Source organism: Rhineura floridana, chromosome 6 (assembly GCF_030035675.1).
Source record: "Rhineura floridana isolate rRhiFlo1 chromosome 6, rRhiFlo1.hap2, whole genome shotgun sequence".
NCBI lineage: Eukaryota > Metazoa > Chordata > Lepidosauria > Squamata > Rhineuridae > Rhineura > Rhineura floridana.
In genome coordinates, this window is record NC_084485.1 from 99,185,729 (window position 1) to 99,203,763 (window position 18,035).

The window sequence follows — 18,035 nt, forward strand, 5'->3', positions numbered from 1 at the left end:
GGAAGCCTATGCACACAACAGTTTTATAGTTCTATAGAACCAGTTCTATGGTTCTGTAGTTCTGTAATTGCAGAAGAGACAGTGAATCCTGGAGACATGGCTGTTAGGGGGTGTGGTGTGAATATAATGAAGGAATCCCGCACTTCTGAATTTGCTGCTACATTCCTGCAGCATGGTGTGGTGTAGTTGGTGAAATCTCAGACTTCAGATGGGCTGTGCAAGACTTCTAGAGGTCTGGAAACATAAGAACATAAGAAGAGCCTGCTGGATCAGGCAAGTGGCCCATCTAGTCCAGCATCCTGTTCTCACAGTGGCCAACCAGGTGCCTGGGGGAAGCCCGCAAACAGTACTTGTGCGCTCCGCTTTGCTCCTTGCCATTCCCCATGACTAGCAGAAGCACAATAGATTAGGTAAAATAAGGAAATATGAACATATTTGATTGATTTCTGACATTTATATAGGTTGCATAATTCACCAGTTTTAAGCACACAATTTGGGTTACAAGGTGCAGTATTTATATTTATTTTAAAATTGTTACCTTTTTAGCCAAGAGTATACATAGCCGTGACTTTGTATATGGTCCGCAACATGTGATGTATAAGGTTCTCTCAGGAACTAATTAGAAGCCTGATTTCACAAAGGCACAAAAAGTTTTCATGAATGCAGTTGGTGTTATTGATTCAAACTAGCAAGGTCCTTGCTCTTTGCAGGGTTTAATTCACTTCTCACATCTGTGGTTCTACAGCATTGGTTTTATTTATATACGGTACCCTCTCAATTCACCTAGTGTTAAAGCAACACTAACACTGAGGCCTTCCCCCCTCCCATTTTTGCTTAGGTACCCTCATACATTGTGGTTATTTTCAGTTTTCACCACTCGAGATAGCAGTGTTTTACTTGATAATTCACTAACAGCAGTGAGCTGACTCCTCATGGTATGTTGCTGTCGTTGGCAGCAGGCCACCATACCAAAAAATGTAGCAGCTTTGCATTTCCCAAAGGCAGGAAGGGGTTACACTCAGCACAAATTTAACTTGCCCCAAATGCTTTGTGAAAAAGTACAGTAGCAATGCATGCTGTGATGCAAGTACAACAACGGCAAGAAGTGTCTCTTAGGTACATTATCATTTCTGGAATATAACTCATGCAAAATCAATTTGACTTTCCTTTGCAGTGGACCTTTGAGGAAGAGCTGTAGCTCAGTGGTAGAGTATCTGCCTTACATGGAGAAGGTCCCAGGTTCAATCCCAGCATCTTCAGGTAGGGCTGGCAGAGAACCCTGTCTGAAATCCTGGAGAGCCCCTGCCAGTCAGTGTATACAGTAGGACCCCACAAATAGTGCGGGTTACGTTCCAGACCCCCACCAAAAAGCAAAAACCGCTGTAAAGCAGAACTCATTGAGTAGAATGGTGTGCGACACCCGAAAACCGCCGTAAAAGCAGAACAAGCGCTGTATGAGTGGGGCTTTAGTCTAATTGCGTCTAATTGAGACCGCCGCATTAGCGAAGCGCCGTAAAGTGAAGCGCTGTAAAGCAGGGCCCTACTGTACAGTACTGAGCTAGATGGACCAATGGTCTGACTCGGCAGAAGGCAGCTTCCTATGTTCCTAAAGAGCATAACTGAACTGCTCATCCAAACTCCTGTACCCATACTGAAGACCATGGACCAAATAAAGTGAAATTGAAGTCTGTTCTGGAATTGGGTAATTTGAGAGCTGTTTCTTACACATTGCATGTGCTTCTAACTTGTAATGTGTGAGGTAATCAGTGGCTTTTTTCACTGTGTATAAACTGTGGAAATGTGCTTTAGGAAGCCATGACCAATCGCAGCTCCCTGTGTTCCTTCAGAGAGGACATGGTGAGAAATAAAATAAGTAGGCACCTCACACACCATCCATTCTCTTTCTGATTCAGTTCTTCCCATACTCATGAACCTGGGCCTCAAAGAAAAGTACCCACACATAAAAGAACAGTTTTAGCTCCTGGCTCCTGGCCAGTTAAATAGTCAGTGCCTTCTTCAGCATCTGTTGGCTCCTTCAGGTAATGGGGTTTCCAGATGTGGTCATTTCTCCTCAGGGCTGTCTTGATCTCCTGAGGAGTTTGTGAACCAACCATCAGAGACTGGCGGCAGAGGTGTCTCTTTGGGGTTTGGAAGAAGCTCCAGTGTTCACAGACCCAAATGGAATAGACAGGGGAGTGGATATATTTCCTCCTTGGAGCTGCAGCTGCCCCTGAGGAGTCCTGGTTCGGGACCATGACATACGTGAAGCAGCTTTGAGTTCTACATGAAGGTTTTGTAAATAAACTTTCCAAAATTATACTTTGAGCAGAACTTGGATGAACAACTTTAGTCCAGTTCATAAAGTATGGGATCAATATGGAGCTGCGTCATCATGGTATGACCCAATACCATCTGGTGAGTGGAACTATGTGAGCAGATTAAAGCTGGATGCCCCTGCACATATCTTGGGTCGAGCACACTGACATAGGAAGGTGCCACATTTAGCTGATCCCCACAATTCCTTTTTTTAGACATTACCAGAATATTATGGTGCAGGAATATGGAGAAGCTGCTTCTACACCGCTCTGGTAACATGTGAATCAGGTATTTGTCTCTTTGAGGCCCAAACTACACAATATTTAGTGTGTTGCTACCTTTTCCTTTTCCTTTTTCTTTGCACACCAAGCCCCCTCCCAACAGGGACTCCCAAATACACACATTCCAAGGCCAGGGACTCCCAAACACACATAGACTCCCAATCCTTCCCCAGGAACTCCCAAACAAATACACACACACATACACACACAGATTCCCAAGCACTCCCAAACACACACACATACCAGGCACCCTCAAACACACACATACACACACACCTGGCACTCTCAAACACATACACAGAGCCAGGCAAGTCCAAAAACTGCCCCCCAGGCACTTGCTGCTGCCCCATTTAGGTAGCTCAGTGGCCTCCTGCCTGCCCAGACTGCTACTGCTGCACCTCAACCACTTACCAGCAGCCCACACTGTTGCTGCTACTTGCCCTCCTGTATCTGCTCACCAGTGCTCCCTGTTCATCCACCCACACACTCACCCACGCTCATAGTTACTCTCACCTGCTCACCCCTGCTTGCCTATCCCCATGTTTGCCTGCCTGCAATCCTTGCTTTCCTCATTCCTTCACCTCGCTTGCCTGCTGCTGTGCCCTGTCGCCATGCGTGATGGTGTGATAGTTTATAAAGATATTATATAGTTATATTAGTCAGATTAGAATAGATTACAGACACATGGGGAGTGATCCTTACTGGGAATACAGTACCTGCTTAGAAGATTATCTCTTCCCTCCCAGCATGATTGGAACCGCAAGATTTTTTTTGCCTATTAGTGAATTTCTCTGCTTTTTAATCCGGGAGGTAAGAAATGGAATCCTGTACAAGCTTGTTGAGAATGGATTGATCAATTGGATGCTTATTGAGTTCAGTGGGATTTACCCTCCTGCAATCATGCTTAGGATAGGAGAAACTGACCACAGGGGGTGGGGAGGGGAGGAGGAGGAGGGAGGGGAGGAGGAGGAGGGAGGGGAGGGAGGGCAGAGTGGAGGAGGGGGAGGAGTGACAGGCAGGAAAGGGAGGGGGAGGAGGTCAGGTTTGATCATTTGCATGTTTATTAAGTTCAGTGGTATTTACTCCCGAGCACTCATGCTTAGGATAGGTAAAACTGACCATGGGGAGAGAGGGCTGGAATGGGCAGGGGAGGAGGAAAAAGAAAGAGGGGAGGGGAGGGGAGGAGGAAGGGAGAGGAGAGGGGAAGGAGGGGAAAGGCAGGTCTGATCATTGGCATGCTTACTGAGTTCAGTGGGATTTACTCCCATGCAATCATGGCTAGGATAGGTAAAACTAACCATGGGGAAGGGGAAGGCAGAGGGGAGAGTAGAGGCAAGGGGGAATGGGGGAAGGGAGAGCATAAGGGGGAGGGGAAAGAGGGGATTGGAAGGGGAGGGGAGGGAGAGGGGGAAGGAAGGGGAGGGAAGGCGCAAAAGGGAGGTGATGGGACAGAGGAGGGGAGGGCAGGTTTGATCATTTGCATCCTTATTGAGTTCAGTGGGATTTACTCCTGTGCAAATATGCTTAGGATAGGTAAAACTGACTGAGGGGGAGGGTGCAGGAGAGGGGGAGGAGGGGGAGGGGGAAGGAGGGGATTGAAAGGGGAGGAGGAAGGGGAGGGAAGGGGGAAGGAAGTTGGAGGGAAGGGGCAAGAGGGGGGATAGGAGGGAGGAGGAGGAGAGGGCAGGTTCGATTCTTTGCATGCTTTTTGAGTTAAGTGGGATTTACTCCTGTGCAATCATGCTTAGGTTCAGTGAAACTGACCTGAGGGAGGGGCAGGGAGGGGAAGGGCGGGAAGGGGAGGGTGAGAGTACAGATTGGGTGGGTGGGCTCTGGGCAGATGGGAAGCCCCTTTCCTTTTTAAAAGGAAAACATTGTGAACAGTATCATTCTTTCTTAGGTTTCCCCCCACCTTTTTATTCTACAGCAGGGATATGTAGTCTCCCACCCAAATTTAAACCAAAGCTGTCCCTGGCCATATCCACACCAGACCTTTATTTCACTTTAGATAGTTATGGCTTCTCTGAAAGAATCCTGGGAAGTGTAGTTAGTGAAGGGTGCTGAGAGTTGCTAGGAGATGCCCTGTTCCCCTCACAGAGCTTCTATCAGAGCAACTGAATGTTCTGGTCACTGGAGCTCTGTCAGGGGAATAAGAGTCTCCTCTCAGCACCCTTCACAAACTACCCTTCCCATGATTCTTTGGGGGAAGCCATGACTGTCTAAAGTGAAATAAAGATCTGGTGTGGGTGTGACCCCTTGATTAGCCACGCCAAGCTTCTGTGAGCCTGGCTTTTAGAACACTGATAGCTGGTTCTTACTGTGCATGCCTGGACTTATCATTGAGTTCAATGCTAAATTTCCTAAATCAAATAAAAATCAGCCAGGCATTTTTTAAACTTTTAAACTGCATAAGATGAAGGTCAGAGTATGGGGCAAGGTCAGTAATAGGATCCCAGGAACTCTGTGAACATGGCTGATTTTTAATTAATCTCAACAAATTATGATAACTCTGACAGAAAAAAGTCCTAAAGGGGTCTGTTTTTTTTCTCTCTCTCTTTTTACACTTTGAACTGTCGATTCTCTCTGACTGTTTCGTGTATCGCCATGAAAATTAAAGGTTTGTTAAGCAAGTGTTTGAGTTCAGGACTGTACGTTTTGTAAGGTTTTGTCTTGAAATAAGCTTATGAGAAGCATCAGAATAGCATAGGGGTTATTTTCAATTTAACATTGCAGAGTGTGAAAAATCCATGCTGACTATAGTATACTGCTACTCTTGTGGCTGTATAATTAAATCATGAATGTCCTCACCAAGAGAAGCTTCTGCAAATTGGCTGATTCTCACCCCCCCTTTCTTTCAAGCTCTTTAAATGATACAATGACTAACAAAGCAAGAAGTCTAGTAAACATTTCTTGGGATCAGTAAGTTATAAAATATGTCTCAGCCCAAAGTCTCCACTGTCCCTTAATCCAACCATGTGCATTCTTTTGAACAACAACATAGGCTATCTCAGATTTTTTGTCAAAAGAGAACATGACACAACATTGGCTATCATGTCTGCATTTCTGAAAAGTGAGTCTGCCGAGTCATAATTGAAGGTTTGAAAGGCAAATGATTTTGAGTGCTAGTTTTAATTACCGCTTGGTGAACTTTAGCGTATGAGGAGTGTCACAACTTTCCTTGAGGATTAATTTCAAGCCAGGCATTACAGTGGGAAATTATTAGCTTGTACTTTGGTTCAGCAATTATCTGCATTACAAGGTTTATGCAATTAGCTGTTTAAGATGTCATTATATTTTGCCATCTGGTACACAGGAGTTTATGCATATGAACATGCACGTGTTGAAGTGATTCTGACTATATGACTCTTGTTCTCACCCAAATCATCACTATAATGAGTTGGAGACACTGTGTACAATACATTAATGGCAGGTGCATATCATTAAGCTTCATTTTAATAAAAGACATTCTCTTCCCCTCATCACCCCCCCCAGTTTTAAAGTATGCTGAACGAATGCTTGAAAATTAATTAGTAATTTGCAATTTAGCAAAGACTGAGGACATGTTATTACAAAACGCTCAGGAACATCCGTTCTCAGACAGAGGGCTCTGCAGGATTTAGTTTTTGCTTTCTTCTCTTAGGGCCATAGTCTGATCTGGATAGCAGCAGGCATGACCTATTGAAGGTAATGGGAAGCACCAGTCTTCAGGATTAAATACCTCTACAGGGTCATTCAGTAGTAGTTCATGTTACATCTGAACACATGTAATGAAACAGGTTTTGCATTCTACATTTGATTGCTTCTTTTTTTCTGGCAGGATCTGTGCCTTCTGTAGCTGCATTAAAGTTAGAAATTCAACATCTGAAGCTTTTTCATCACATCTCTAGGCTAGGAAAACTCTGCTTGAAATTATATACTATTAAATATTAGCTGCCTAGAATCATTATGGCAGTGTGGAATATAAATCTTAAATAAATAAAACCCTGTGGTTATGAGGCAGCTGCTAAGGTCACAGGAGCCCTGCTGGTAAAAATATGTGGCAACCCCAATACAAAATTGTTCATACTTTTCTTTTGAAACCAGAAAAAATGAATTTAGATCTTTGAATTTAAGAATGAGATCTAGAATGCCAATGTAGCAATCTCTGATATACTTAATACTGTTTAAAAGTATAGGATACAGCCATTTTTAACATTTGAACTAATAGGCTCTATATGATTTAATGTATTTTTCTTACATATTTCACACCAGTGGACTACTAGTTGCTAAACTACATATCTGTGCTGAGCAATCGCCTTGACACCATTTAGGACACACAATATTGTCCCTTAAAGAGGACTATTATGGAACAAATTACATTCCTTTATTGTGGCTGTATATTCTTGAAGTTTTTAGAAACTCCTTAGGCCTGCAAGAAGCTAGAATGAGATTATAAACATAATATGTGTGGAGCTGTTTCGCATCTACTTCTTCTTACACACCTTGATAAATCACTGACCTTAATCTCTAGAGACCTATCTTTGACATATTTACAGCTAGTCCACTGGAAAATGCCAGTCACCAAATATATACTTAGATGAAAAGGATGGAAATATTCTGTTCAGGATGCCAGAGCAGAAGTTATTCACAGCAGGAGGTGTCCCTGGGCATCTTCTGACTACTGCAAATCAATCACAGCCAAGTATCCCTCATCCACTAACACTTTTATACAGATGGCCAGCTTGCCATTGTTCTTCATATCCCAGCATTTGGAATGTTCTGCTAAAGGATTAAATATGCCAGTTTAGTATATGTTTGTCAGGCACCAACTGTGAAATTTTGATTACACCTAATACATTTATAAACATTTTATTTTTCCTTTGTTTCTCATTTTAGGTCCATAGTACAGCACTCTCAGTTTCTTAGATCACTGAATTATACTTTAGATCCTGTGAGAGGGAAAAGAGGCATCCGGGCAAGGTGTGTTTCCAATTAGAATCTCTGAGAGCCACCACATGAAAATTAAATTCTGTGTATTTGTGTCCAAGTATGTCCCGTACAGCACTACTGAATCGCATTAAAAGGGCGCCCTCTACTGTCACATTATATTAAGTAAGTAAAGGGGAGAGACACTAGTTCAAATGAATTATAATGGGCATTTTTTCATACAGTTTTACAGTTCCACTGGCATGTAACACTCCTGTGTGATACATTTTAAAGCATTCTATCATATTTGATCATAAAAATACTTTTATTTTCTACTAAGGCAGAGGGATTTGCACTCCAGGGAATCAGTAAAACATTTCTTAAAATCTAAATAAACAGAAGTATGCACGTGAAAAATTCCATGGAATTCATGTGTGTGTGTGTGTGTGTGTGTGTGTGTGTGTGTGAGAGAGAGAGAGAGAGAGAGAGAGAGAGAGAGAAAGAGAGAGAGAGAAATGTTTCCTACAATCAGGCATCAATCAAGCCCTAGCAGATATCTGCCATTTTTCATTTATAGGCCAAAGTAATATAGTGCAAGTGAAAGACTGGAAAACATTAAGCTTTGAAAAGTTCTTGCACACACACACACACACACTAGGCAAGAAGTTTGGTTTGCACTTTAATGGTGACATTTACATGGATAAAGACTGGTTTTGTGATTAAGGAGTGTCTGTTTTAGGACAAATTTTAAAAAGCAATTAAAATGCTAAGGATAGAGTTACTTGGACTTGTAAATGGTCTGGGAATATCCAATGTTGTAGTACTGTTGAAGCTAAGCAAGTATAGATCTGATCAGTTCCTGGATTGGAGGCTGGGAGCCTCATATAATGGTCTACGAACTTTCTAAGGGAAGAGCAAGATGCAAGAGTAACTGGAAGGATGGGGTTCTTTTTATATGCTTTCCTATGTAAGATAAAGTACTGCCTCTTTTGTTAACCTATTTACTTTTCTTTATTTCTGCAAGCAAATTTTCTCCCTTTCTTTACAGGAAAAAAATCCTTTAATATTTGCAGAAGTGAACTGGAATTTGTAATTTACCATTAGTCTATTTCAAACTGGACAGCTAATGAATGTGATACTGATAAATGAACAATGGAGATAGTTTCCTTAGAAAAGTTGGGTTGCCAGTATTAAAAAAAAAATGTTTCCTTCTTTTTTTTGTAGTAGAGTATTTCTTTCCCAGCATTTCTTTCATTCTCCTCTTTTATCATGTACAGCTCTACATTTTCAAAAGTTAGGTTTAAAAAGGGAAGAGTAAATTAATTATACAGCAGTGTATACTATAGCCAGCATGGATTTTTCACATTCTTCCATGTTATATTGAAAATACCCCCTGCCATTCTGCTGATTCCCATAAGCTCATTTCAAAATAAAATCTTTCAAAAGTTATAGTCCTGAACTCAAAAATGCTTGCTTGACAACCCTCTAACTTTTCATGGTGATATACAAAACACTCAGGGCAAACCCAGAGTTCAAAGTATAAAACAAGAGTAAAAAAATCCAGACTCCTGTTGGACTTTTTTCTGTCAGTAATTTGTTGAAATTAATTAAAAGTCAGCCATGTTCACAGAGTACATGCAATCCTATTAAAGACCTTGGCCCATACTCTGACCTTCATCTTCTGCAGTTTAAAAGTTTTTTAAATGCATGGCTGATTTTTAATTTAAGAAAATTAATGTTAGACTCTATGATAAGCACAGGCATGCTCAGTAGGAACCCTCAGTTTTTTAAAAGCCAGACTAACAGCTGTTTGGCTTGGCTTATCAGGTGGCCACACCCATGGACTGCCTTCAACTCAGTTCCAACTTATGGTGACCCTATGGATAGGGTTTTCATGGTAAGCGGTGGTTTACCATTGCCTTCCTCTGAGGCTGAGAGGCAGACTGGACCAAGGTCACCCAGTGAGCTTCATGGCTGTATGGGGATTCGAACCCTGGTCTCCCAGGTTGTAGTCCAATTCCACGTTAAACAATCATGGCTTCCCCAAAGAATCCTGGGAATTGTAGTTTGCAAAGGGTGCTGAGAGTTGTTAGGAGACTTATATCCCCAGACAGAGCTCCAGTGGCTAGAATGGTTTAAGTGTCAGCCCCTCTTCCCAGAGAATTCTGGAGATTGTAGCTCTGTGAGGGGATTCTCTGGGAAGAGGGGCTGACAGTTAAACCATTCTAGCCACTGGATCTCTGTCAGGGGAATAGGAGTCTCCTAACAACTCTCAGCACCCTTCACAAACTACACTTCCCAGAATTCTTTGAGGGAAGCCATGGCTGTTTAAAATGGAATATATGTCTGGTGTGCACATGGGCAGTGACAGCTTTGGTTTAAATTTGGATGGGAGACTACATGTGTCTGTTGTGGAATAAAAAGTTGGGGAACCCCCCCCCAAAATAATGATACTGTTAACAGTGTTTTCCCCTCCCCCTTCCTACCCTCCTTCTTCCCTCCCTACCCCTTCCCACTCCTCTCCCTGCCCCTACCCCATGTCAGTTTCACTTAACCTAAGCATGATTGCACAGGAGTAAATCACACTGAAGTCAATAAACATGCAAATGATCAAACCTGCCCTTCACCTCCTCCTCCCTCCTATCACCACTCACCATATGCTCAGAGGCACATGCTACCAAATTCTTCTAAGCTACACATGAAGTAGATTGGACTGTGAAAGACCAACCCAAATTGTTTGCATTTTTACAAATTAGTAGGGCAGTAGAATACCTCAGAGAGGTCAGGTCTTCTGCTACCCTGGTACATTCAGTATAGCTGCTCAATTTCTCCGCTTTTTGAAAGTTGATAGAAATATCTGTTGGCTATACATATATTCTTTTCTCTCTTTTTTGCCTATTAGTGAATACAATACTGGGGACACTTCACTAGTTGAATGTCTGCCTGTCAGTGAAGGCACAGGTGCTCAGCTACAGAAGATGGTTAAAACTTTAAAGGCTACTTTAATGTCCAAAGGAAGTGATTACCAATGAAATTTGGGACACACCAATGGTCCCACTCTCTTTGTCACAATTCATACATGCCACTCACAGTTGGTTTACAGTTATTTCTGTTGATTCTTTTATGGCCGCCACTACACATCCTATACACTCATAGTGAACTCATTATCAAAGTATGAATGCAAAAATGGCACCACCCATCCACCAGTGGAAGGTATCAACAGGCTTGGATAAGCCCCAAGATTTGCAGAAGTAGAGCCAAATTTTAGAGAAGAGGTTAAAAATTGGTTTAAATTGGGGTGGTGAGGGTGGAAATTGAAGGTCTGAGCATTCTCAGTGATCACAGAATTCTGTTTAAAGAAAAAAATGGAAAACTAGAAGAGAAGGGGAAAATAATGTAATATCCCTGAGGAAAATTTGGCTGGAACCCTGAATTTTGTGGCATGTCCTCCTTGCTATTTTGTTACTGGTGCTGCTTGTTATTACATTTATATCCTAGATTAGGTAGAGAACATGGTTCATCCACAACACATTTTAGCCTCACAACAACTCTGTGAGGTAGGTTATGATGGCAAACGGTGACAGACTCAAGATCACCCAGTGAGCTTCATGAATATGTATTGAACCAGAGTCAGTGTGGTGTAGTGGTTAGAATGTTGGACTAGGGAAACCAGGGCTCAAATCCCCACTCATCCATGAAGCTCGCTGGGTGACCCTGGGCCAGTCACTGTCTTTTAGCCTAACCTACCTCACAGGGTTGTTGGGAGGATAAAATGGGGAAGAGGAGAACCATTTAGGCTCCTTGGAGGAAAGGTGGGATATAAATGTAATAATAAAAATACACGTAGTTCTTCTCTGTCCTAGTCTGACACTTTGTTGACATGAATTTGCCAACTATCATATGGAGAAAGTGCAGTGTGTGCATTGTTTGTTGAACCTTGGCTTACGGAATTCATGTCCCAATAGATGTTTGTAATTTAACTGGTTTATTAAAAGGGTTCTATACAGCTCCTTGGCAGGACTCTTAAAACAGACCTAGGCCAAGGGAAGAGAGGCTGAGAGGCTGGATTGAGCTTAAGGGGAGAGTACACAGTTAAATTACTGTGCCTGAAAGCATAACACACTGTGAACTAACAGAACACAGATCTACTTTTGCAGTGATCTCAGTAATGGTTGCAATGCTTTTATGCACTGTCACATGGGAGGAGGATTATATGGAGAAAACGAGGGTAGAAATGAGTTTCTGTACTGGCTAAATATGTTCTTGTGTGGTATTAGCACCCTCCTTCACACAAACTTACTTCTGGGTCTAGGCTTGCTATTTTGGAAAACACCTTGTAGATGTATAGGTCTTACTACAGACTTGTTCTTCAGGTGCTTTCATTTCAGTCTCTTGATTTTTGTGCACACTTTCCCAGTCACTGTGCAAAAAGGGAAGGGTGGGATTTGCTGTTCCATAAATGAGGAATAAATAATTGCTTGCTCGAAATTTGGATTTTATTACTTGTATATCTCTTTATTTAAAAACGAAGTGTGCCTGAAAATACTCATCTTAAGATATGCACCAGTTCTGTCACTACTGATATTTTAAGTTTGAAGATTCACTTTTGAAATCACTTTGCCTTTTCCACTTAAATGTTGCTATTATTACTGATTCAGGTGTTTTTGTTTTGATTCAATGTTCAATTGATGAAGCTGTGGTTTTAATAAATTTGCTTCTCGCTGTGCTTACATTACTATTTCTGGAAAACTATTCTGCAGCCTTTGAAGGGGCATTACCATGGGTTCACCTCTAGGTGGCGTGCTAAACGCCTCACTCAATTTTTCAAGTGATAGATAATAACTCAAAGCATTCCTTTGACTATCCTGCATACAAAACTTCAGAAATACTTAGCTGTTTCCCTTAACTTCCACTATTGATTTTTGTTGTTCTTGTTGTTTAAATATAAAGATACATCACAGCCCTTTGGGCCTAGAGCTGTGTTTGATGAAGAAGAATGTTTTCACTTCAAAATACATTTATTTGTAAAGTGGACTGACACCCAGACTGCTAAAAGCCACATTAATATGCAAGCTAGCTAGCTTTTGCATACCATTCACCATCCCAGACAGATTTCCTGCTTAGAGCTAGAAGGGGGAAGGGGAGGAGGGAATAGAGATTGCCCGGAATCAAATGAACAAGACCTTGTGCTTTATAAGTCATCTTTATATGAACTGATAGAGACCAAAAAAAGGAATTAGCAACTCACAAACAATGTGTGAATATCTCAAACTGTACATATTTTCCCCATTTCTGTATAGCTATGCTTAGTGTACCCTCTCTGTTTACAGTAGCACCATAAGAAGTTAATAATGAATCTCTTATTGTCTATAGTGCTTCCATTGAAACACCTGTAGAGTTATATAGTTCCTACTATTACTTCTTCTCGGTGTTCTAGGCGCATTTCATTTTCTCTCACACTTTTCATCAGAGAGTTCCTCCAAAATACAATTTTGGAAAATCCAAATTTTATTTTACTTAACACATACACAATTGTCCCTTATTCCACACAGGAGTGACTTTTCACAAAATTTAGATAAGTCAAATGAACATGCACAGCTGTTTTTGCTTTCATCATCAGCCCAATTAGACAAAAACAACAAAGAGTCCCAATTCAAACCTATATGTAGGCCTTCTCTCAATTTATAGATAGCAGAAAAACTTTTCAGCAAAGCTTCAAACATCCAAACTTTCAATTTCTGTCTTTTTCAAACACACACACATACCTCTTTTCAATCTATGAAAGACTGAATTTTCCCCCTAGTGGTTTAATGATTCTTCATGATCATCCCCAGGCAGACAGATCATTGGTTAAAGCTTCTTCAGGTAATCTGTGAGCTTCAGTACCCCTCGCTGATGTAAGCTGATAGGCAGGTAGTCCTTTCTGCTTTTCCAACTATTACCGACATCTGTGTGAAGCAATCAATCAGATGGGGAACTGAGCCATACAAAAGAGGCAAGGAGTGTTTTCTTCCTCCCAAGCTGGAAATATTTCAGGACTGTTTTTTCTGTTTACTATGTGCATGCATGGACACACAAGTGTCTTTTCTAAATTTCTTTGTATGGATGATGCATCCAAATTAATGACACATCCAAATTAATTGCACAAGCCCATCTAAAAGTACATTCCAAATTAAGTTTCTGTTCATTCCCTGTGCTATATATGAAACTTCTATAAATGATAGAGCACAGAACATTCCCGTTCTGTACACTAAAATTAATATTTAAACTCTTTTTAAATCTGACCAATATACTGTTTTTGTACGTGCAAGCAGTCTCCACTCATGCACACACATAAGTAGACAGTTATAATGTGTAAATCTGGCATTCATGGATACAACCAGTAGCATGTTACCACGGATGGTGTGAACAGGACTAGGGTCATCATTATTTTTCTTTCTTACTGATATGACTGAGGGTGAAACCTATAAACACTTACCTGAAAGTAAACCCCACTCAACACAGTGTAACTTCTGAGTAAAATGCATAGGATTGCACTGCATTGCAAGGCTGCTACTGAAGGCAGTGGAAGATGTCAACAAGACCATCCACACATAGAATATTTAAAAACAATACCATCAGCATGTTTTGTCAGTTTTAAAGCGGGTTAAAATTACTTTGTCCAATATAGTTACATCCTGAAACTGAACTGGACATGAATTTTCTCAACAGTACTCTTTAGAATATGCCGTATTCAATACTAATTTACTTCAGCTATGTTAGGCACGAGGTTGCAGTGTTACTTTAAAATAGTAGCATAAATATTTTACTATTTTTTAAGAATGCTAAATAAATAAATAAACAAAAGGGATAGTAAATAAGGTAGTAAAGCAGGCTAGGCTAGAAGACTAGCTGGCAACAAGAGTTCTCTGTTGTTGTTTTAAAATCTAAAAGTATGTAAAGTTGTTAAACTGTATTAAAAACATTTTAACTCAAACTTATAATCTCCAAAGTATCTATAAAAAAACCATAGCTAGCTAATAATTAAATTCTTTATGACATCATCATCTTTTTATTTTTTATTATTATTATTATTAATAATAATAATAATAATAATACCATTTATATCCCTCCTTTCTTTCATCATAGAACCTAAGACAGCATACATAGCACTGGATTGGTGCTCCAATTAATTAAAATTAAATTAACTCAGAATTAATTTCTGAATATTAAAGGACACCATAATTTAAAAAACAGCATAATTTAAACATTTTTAGGCAAAGCTTTTGTTTTAGATTTTGCCACATACTCAGTCTAGTTTAAAGGTGGTATGCAGCTAAGTTGTACTCAGAATAGAGGCACTGAAATCAACTGATATAAGTTAGTCACTATGGGTAACTTGTCCATTGATGTCAATGGCTTGCTTTGAGTAGAACTTATTTGGATACTTCCGAGATAAGTTTATCTCTGCCAATTGATGACATTTTAAATACTTTTTTTAGTGGTTTGTATCTGTACTGATTTTTGTATATCTATTTTTATGATGGCACGCTGCAATTGGGCCTTTTTTAAGACCCAAGCAGCAAACAATAGATGGCTTAATTAATAGATTACAGCCTGGATTTGTCAGAACACTTTGGTTCAATTTCTTACAGCATGTTTGCATTGAGGTTTACTATACATCTTGCCCCATACTTTACTGTAATGCAGAAGTACTACCCAGAAATAGGAGTGCAGTCTGTCCTGAGCTCAGCCTGCGATTTCTCAAATCTGTCATACAGACAAACAGGCAAGTGGAAGTCATATACTGATGCTGTACAGTTTGTAGTTAAACGTACCTAAACCCAGTTGACAACAAATATACGGACACATCCTTCAGCTCCAAAATTGCCTTTCAGCAGTGTATATCATCAACAGTAACAAAATGTAATAATAGGAGATCATCAACTGTGATTTATATAGGGATAGGTTAATGCAAAAATCCTATGAAAACAAAGACACAATGATCAAGAATTAACAATGCGCTTTAAAAAAAAAATACAATGAACTTCAAATACAATGAATTTCATTTTTATATTTTTAATAGTTTTTTGGCCAAAACCCAAATATTAATTGGAATTACCTGCAGCTACTGTTTTTAGTAATCAGCCTTGGAAGTCAGGCAAGCCATGGATTGTTTGGGACTTCCTATGTTTTGAAATGAAAAGAGAATGTACGGGCCTTGAGGAATCTTTAATGTTAGGCTACCACTGTCTATAAAATGTGAGTTTCTGCAAACATTTAAGAAAAATTATAAACCTGTAAAGGAAAGATTAATGTAATGTTGTGTGTGAAATATATACCACAAGTCCTCCCAACTTTTCTCTTATGAACAGGCAAAATAAATAGATGTGTATCTAGTTTCTGTTTGAACAAGTCTTCTGTAAGCCATTAAAAGAAACAAAACCCTGCAGTTTGTCTTAGAAATAGTGAAACTATACTGGTCTGTATATTTTAGGCGAACCTTCTCCCCTAACAATAAAAATGGACATGCCATTAGAGTAGCTGTTAACAGGAAAATAAAGCCAGAATCCAGCATTGCTTTGGCATATGTTCTTGATTGCACTATTCTTCTGTGTGCATGCAAACGTGTACACGCATGTGAGCAAAATTTTCAGAACTGCGGGTGTGATGATCTGTTGTGTGCATGGAGAAGTTGCTCTCAGTACTATTGGGGTGGAAGTAGAAGAATAGCATATGTATTCATACTTTCAGGCTGCAATCTTATGCATGTCTACTTAGAAATAAATCCCACTGAGTTCAAAGGGATTTCCTTCCATGGAAGTGGATATAGGTTTTTAGCCCTATCATTTTGTTTACTGCAAGCAGAAGTATAGAATAAGTAGAACAAGGTCGGGATGTGAGTGTGTGTGTGTAATTATTTCTGCTTCTGCTTTTTTTAGTTTGCTCAGGCATTTTTGATTGCAACCACACAATTCTCCAGTCTTGACTTGTGCACTGAGCTTGGCAAATGTAAGTGAAATCAGTTGAGGGGCTGGAATGAAGCCCTCACGTATGTTCTAGCTGTAGGCTCCATCATAATGCTCAGTATACCCATAATGTGGAGAAGCCAGCTGGAAGCTCCCCATTGTTGATTAGTTTGAGCAGGGCTCTTTATTCCCATCTTTCAAAGATGATTTCCATCTGCCCTGCATACTCTGAATCATGTGATAGTGTGTAAGAATACTTTAGAGCGTGACTTTAAATTGGATCCTTAGCAGCTAAACATAAATCAGGAAGGCTCTGCTCTAAAAGTTGCCTTAGCTCCAAACTCATTGGACGACATTAGGAAATGCCTTTCAGCCCAGCCTCCTGAACTGCAGTAATGAGAGGGGTAATATTTGCCAACCTTACTGGGCTATTTTAAGATTCCACAAGTATTTAAGATCACTGTTGCAAAGCTACTGTTAGGCAGAGCACAGCACGGTGATGGCTCCAGGAGGGGGTGCAGAGGTAGTGGTGGTGCTGCATTTGTCAGGACAGGGACAGGCGAGGCTGCAATGGAGGGGTCAGGGCACCACCACCAACCCAAAGCTCTCATGACCTCACTGTTACCACCTTGCCCCACCCCATCCCAACGAGCACAGGGCCTCTGGGAGGATGCTCCTGACTCTCCCACCTCTCTTCATGAGTTACTACTGGTGAGGCAGCTGCCTCAGGTGGTGGATCCAAACGGTCTGAGGGGGCGAGCTGTGTGTGCCACTTCTCCTGCCCTGTTCATCTTAGCTAGCCTGCTCACAACTGTCTTATAACTACTTTTTGGGATGGGGGGGTTTAGGTTCCCAGAGGTAGTTTTCTCAAGAACAGCCCTTCTAAGCTGGGGACAGGGAAGAGATAAACAACTGAGATTCTTTACTTTTGGGGGAGTACTCACAAAACCTCTTGAAGAGGTTTTGCAAGTACTTTTAAAGGAATGCTCACAAAAATTCAATCATTTCTGAGGCCAACAGGAGGGGGTTGGCTGGTTTCTAACTGGAGGGCCTCTTTTGCCCTTAACAGACTTTTGGTGATTTCAGAATTACAAATTGAAATACCATTGGAAAGCAATGTGCATTGGAAGCAGAAGTGGAGCAGGTACAATTTTCCTGCTTCCAATTTTGTATTATTTTAAAAAATAGCTGTGGATTTTGTGTGTGTATGTGTGTTGGCTGCTAGGTGAGGAGGAAAAAACTGTGAATACCCTCCAACAGTGGGGTGTTTCTGCTCATTAAAAACTCTATTATTTTCTGGAGCCATGCTTTATAGAAGCTGTGTACTGCTCACAATTGCATTTTACCTTTCGTATATGTCTGGGCTGGGGAACCTGTAGCTCTCTGGACATTGCTGAACTACAGCTTCCATTACCCCAAGCCAATATGACCAATGGTCAGTTGTAGTTCAGTAACATCTCGAGGGCCACAGGTTATATATGTTATCAGTATTTTAATGTGTTTGGCACTATCAATCATTCTTGCACATTTCTAATTCATTCCGATGAAGCTTGCGCCAGAGAAGATCCCAGTGTCCTTCATGTGT

At 40.7% G+C, this 18,035-nt stretch overlaps 1 long non-coding RNA gene across 3 annotated transcripts in view; it reads right to left on the bottom strand.

Annotated features, from left to right (window-relative positions):
- LOC133387768 (uncharacterized) overlaps window positions 1–18,035 on the bottom strand; it is a 120,149-nt gene that overhangs the window by 99,963 nt on the left and 2,151 nt on the right. For 2 of the 3 annotated variants that reach the window (XR_009763560.1, XR_009763559.1), the window contains exons 2-3: window positions 15,320–15,464; window positions 13,268–13,450 (exon numbers count right to left, since the gene is read on the bottom strand). This is a non-coding gene — a long non-coding RNA (uncharacterized LOC133387768). Of the gene's footprint in view, window positions 1–12,748; window positions 13,451–15,319; window positions 15,465–18,035 lie in introns of those variants that run through there. The other variant, XR_009763558.1, reaches the window with a different exon arrangement.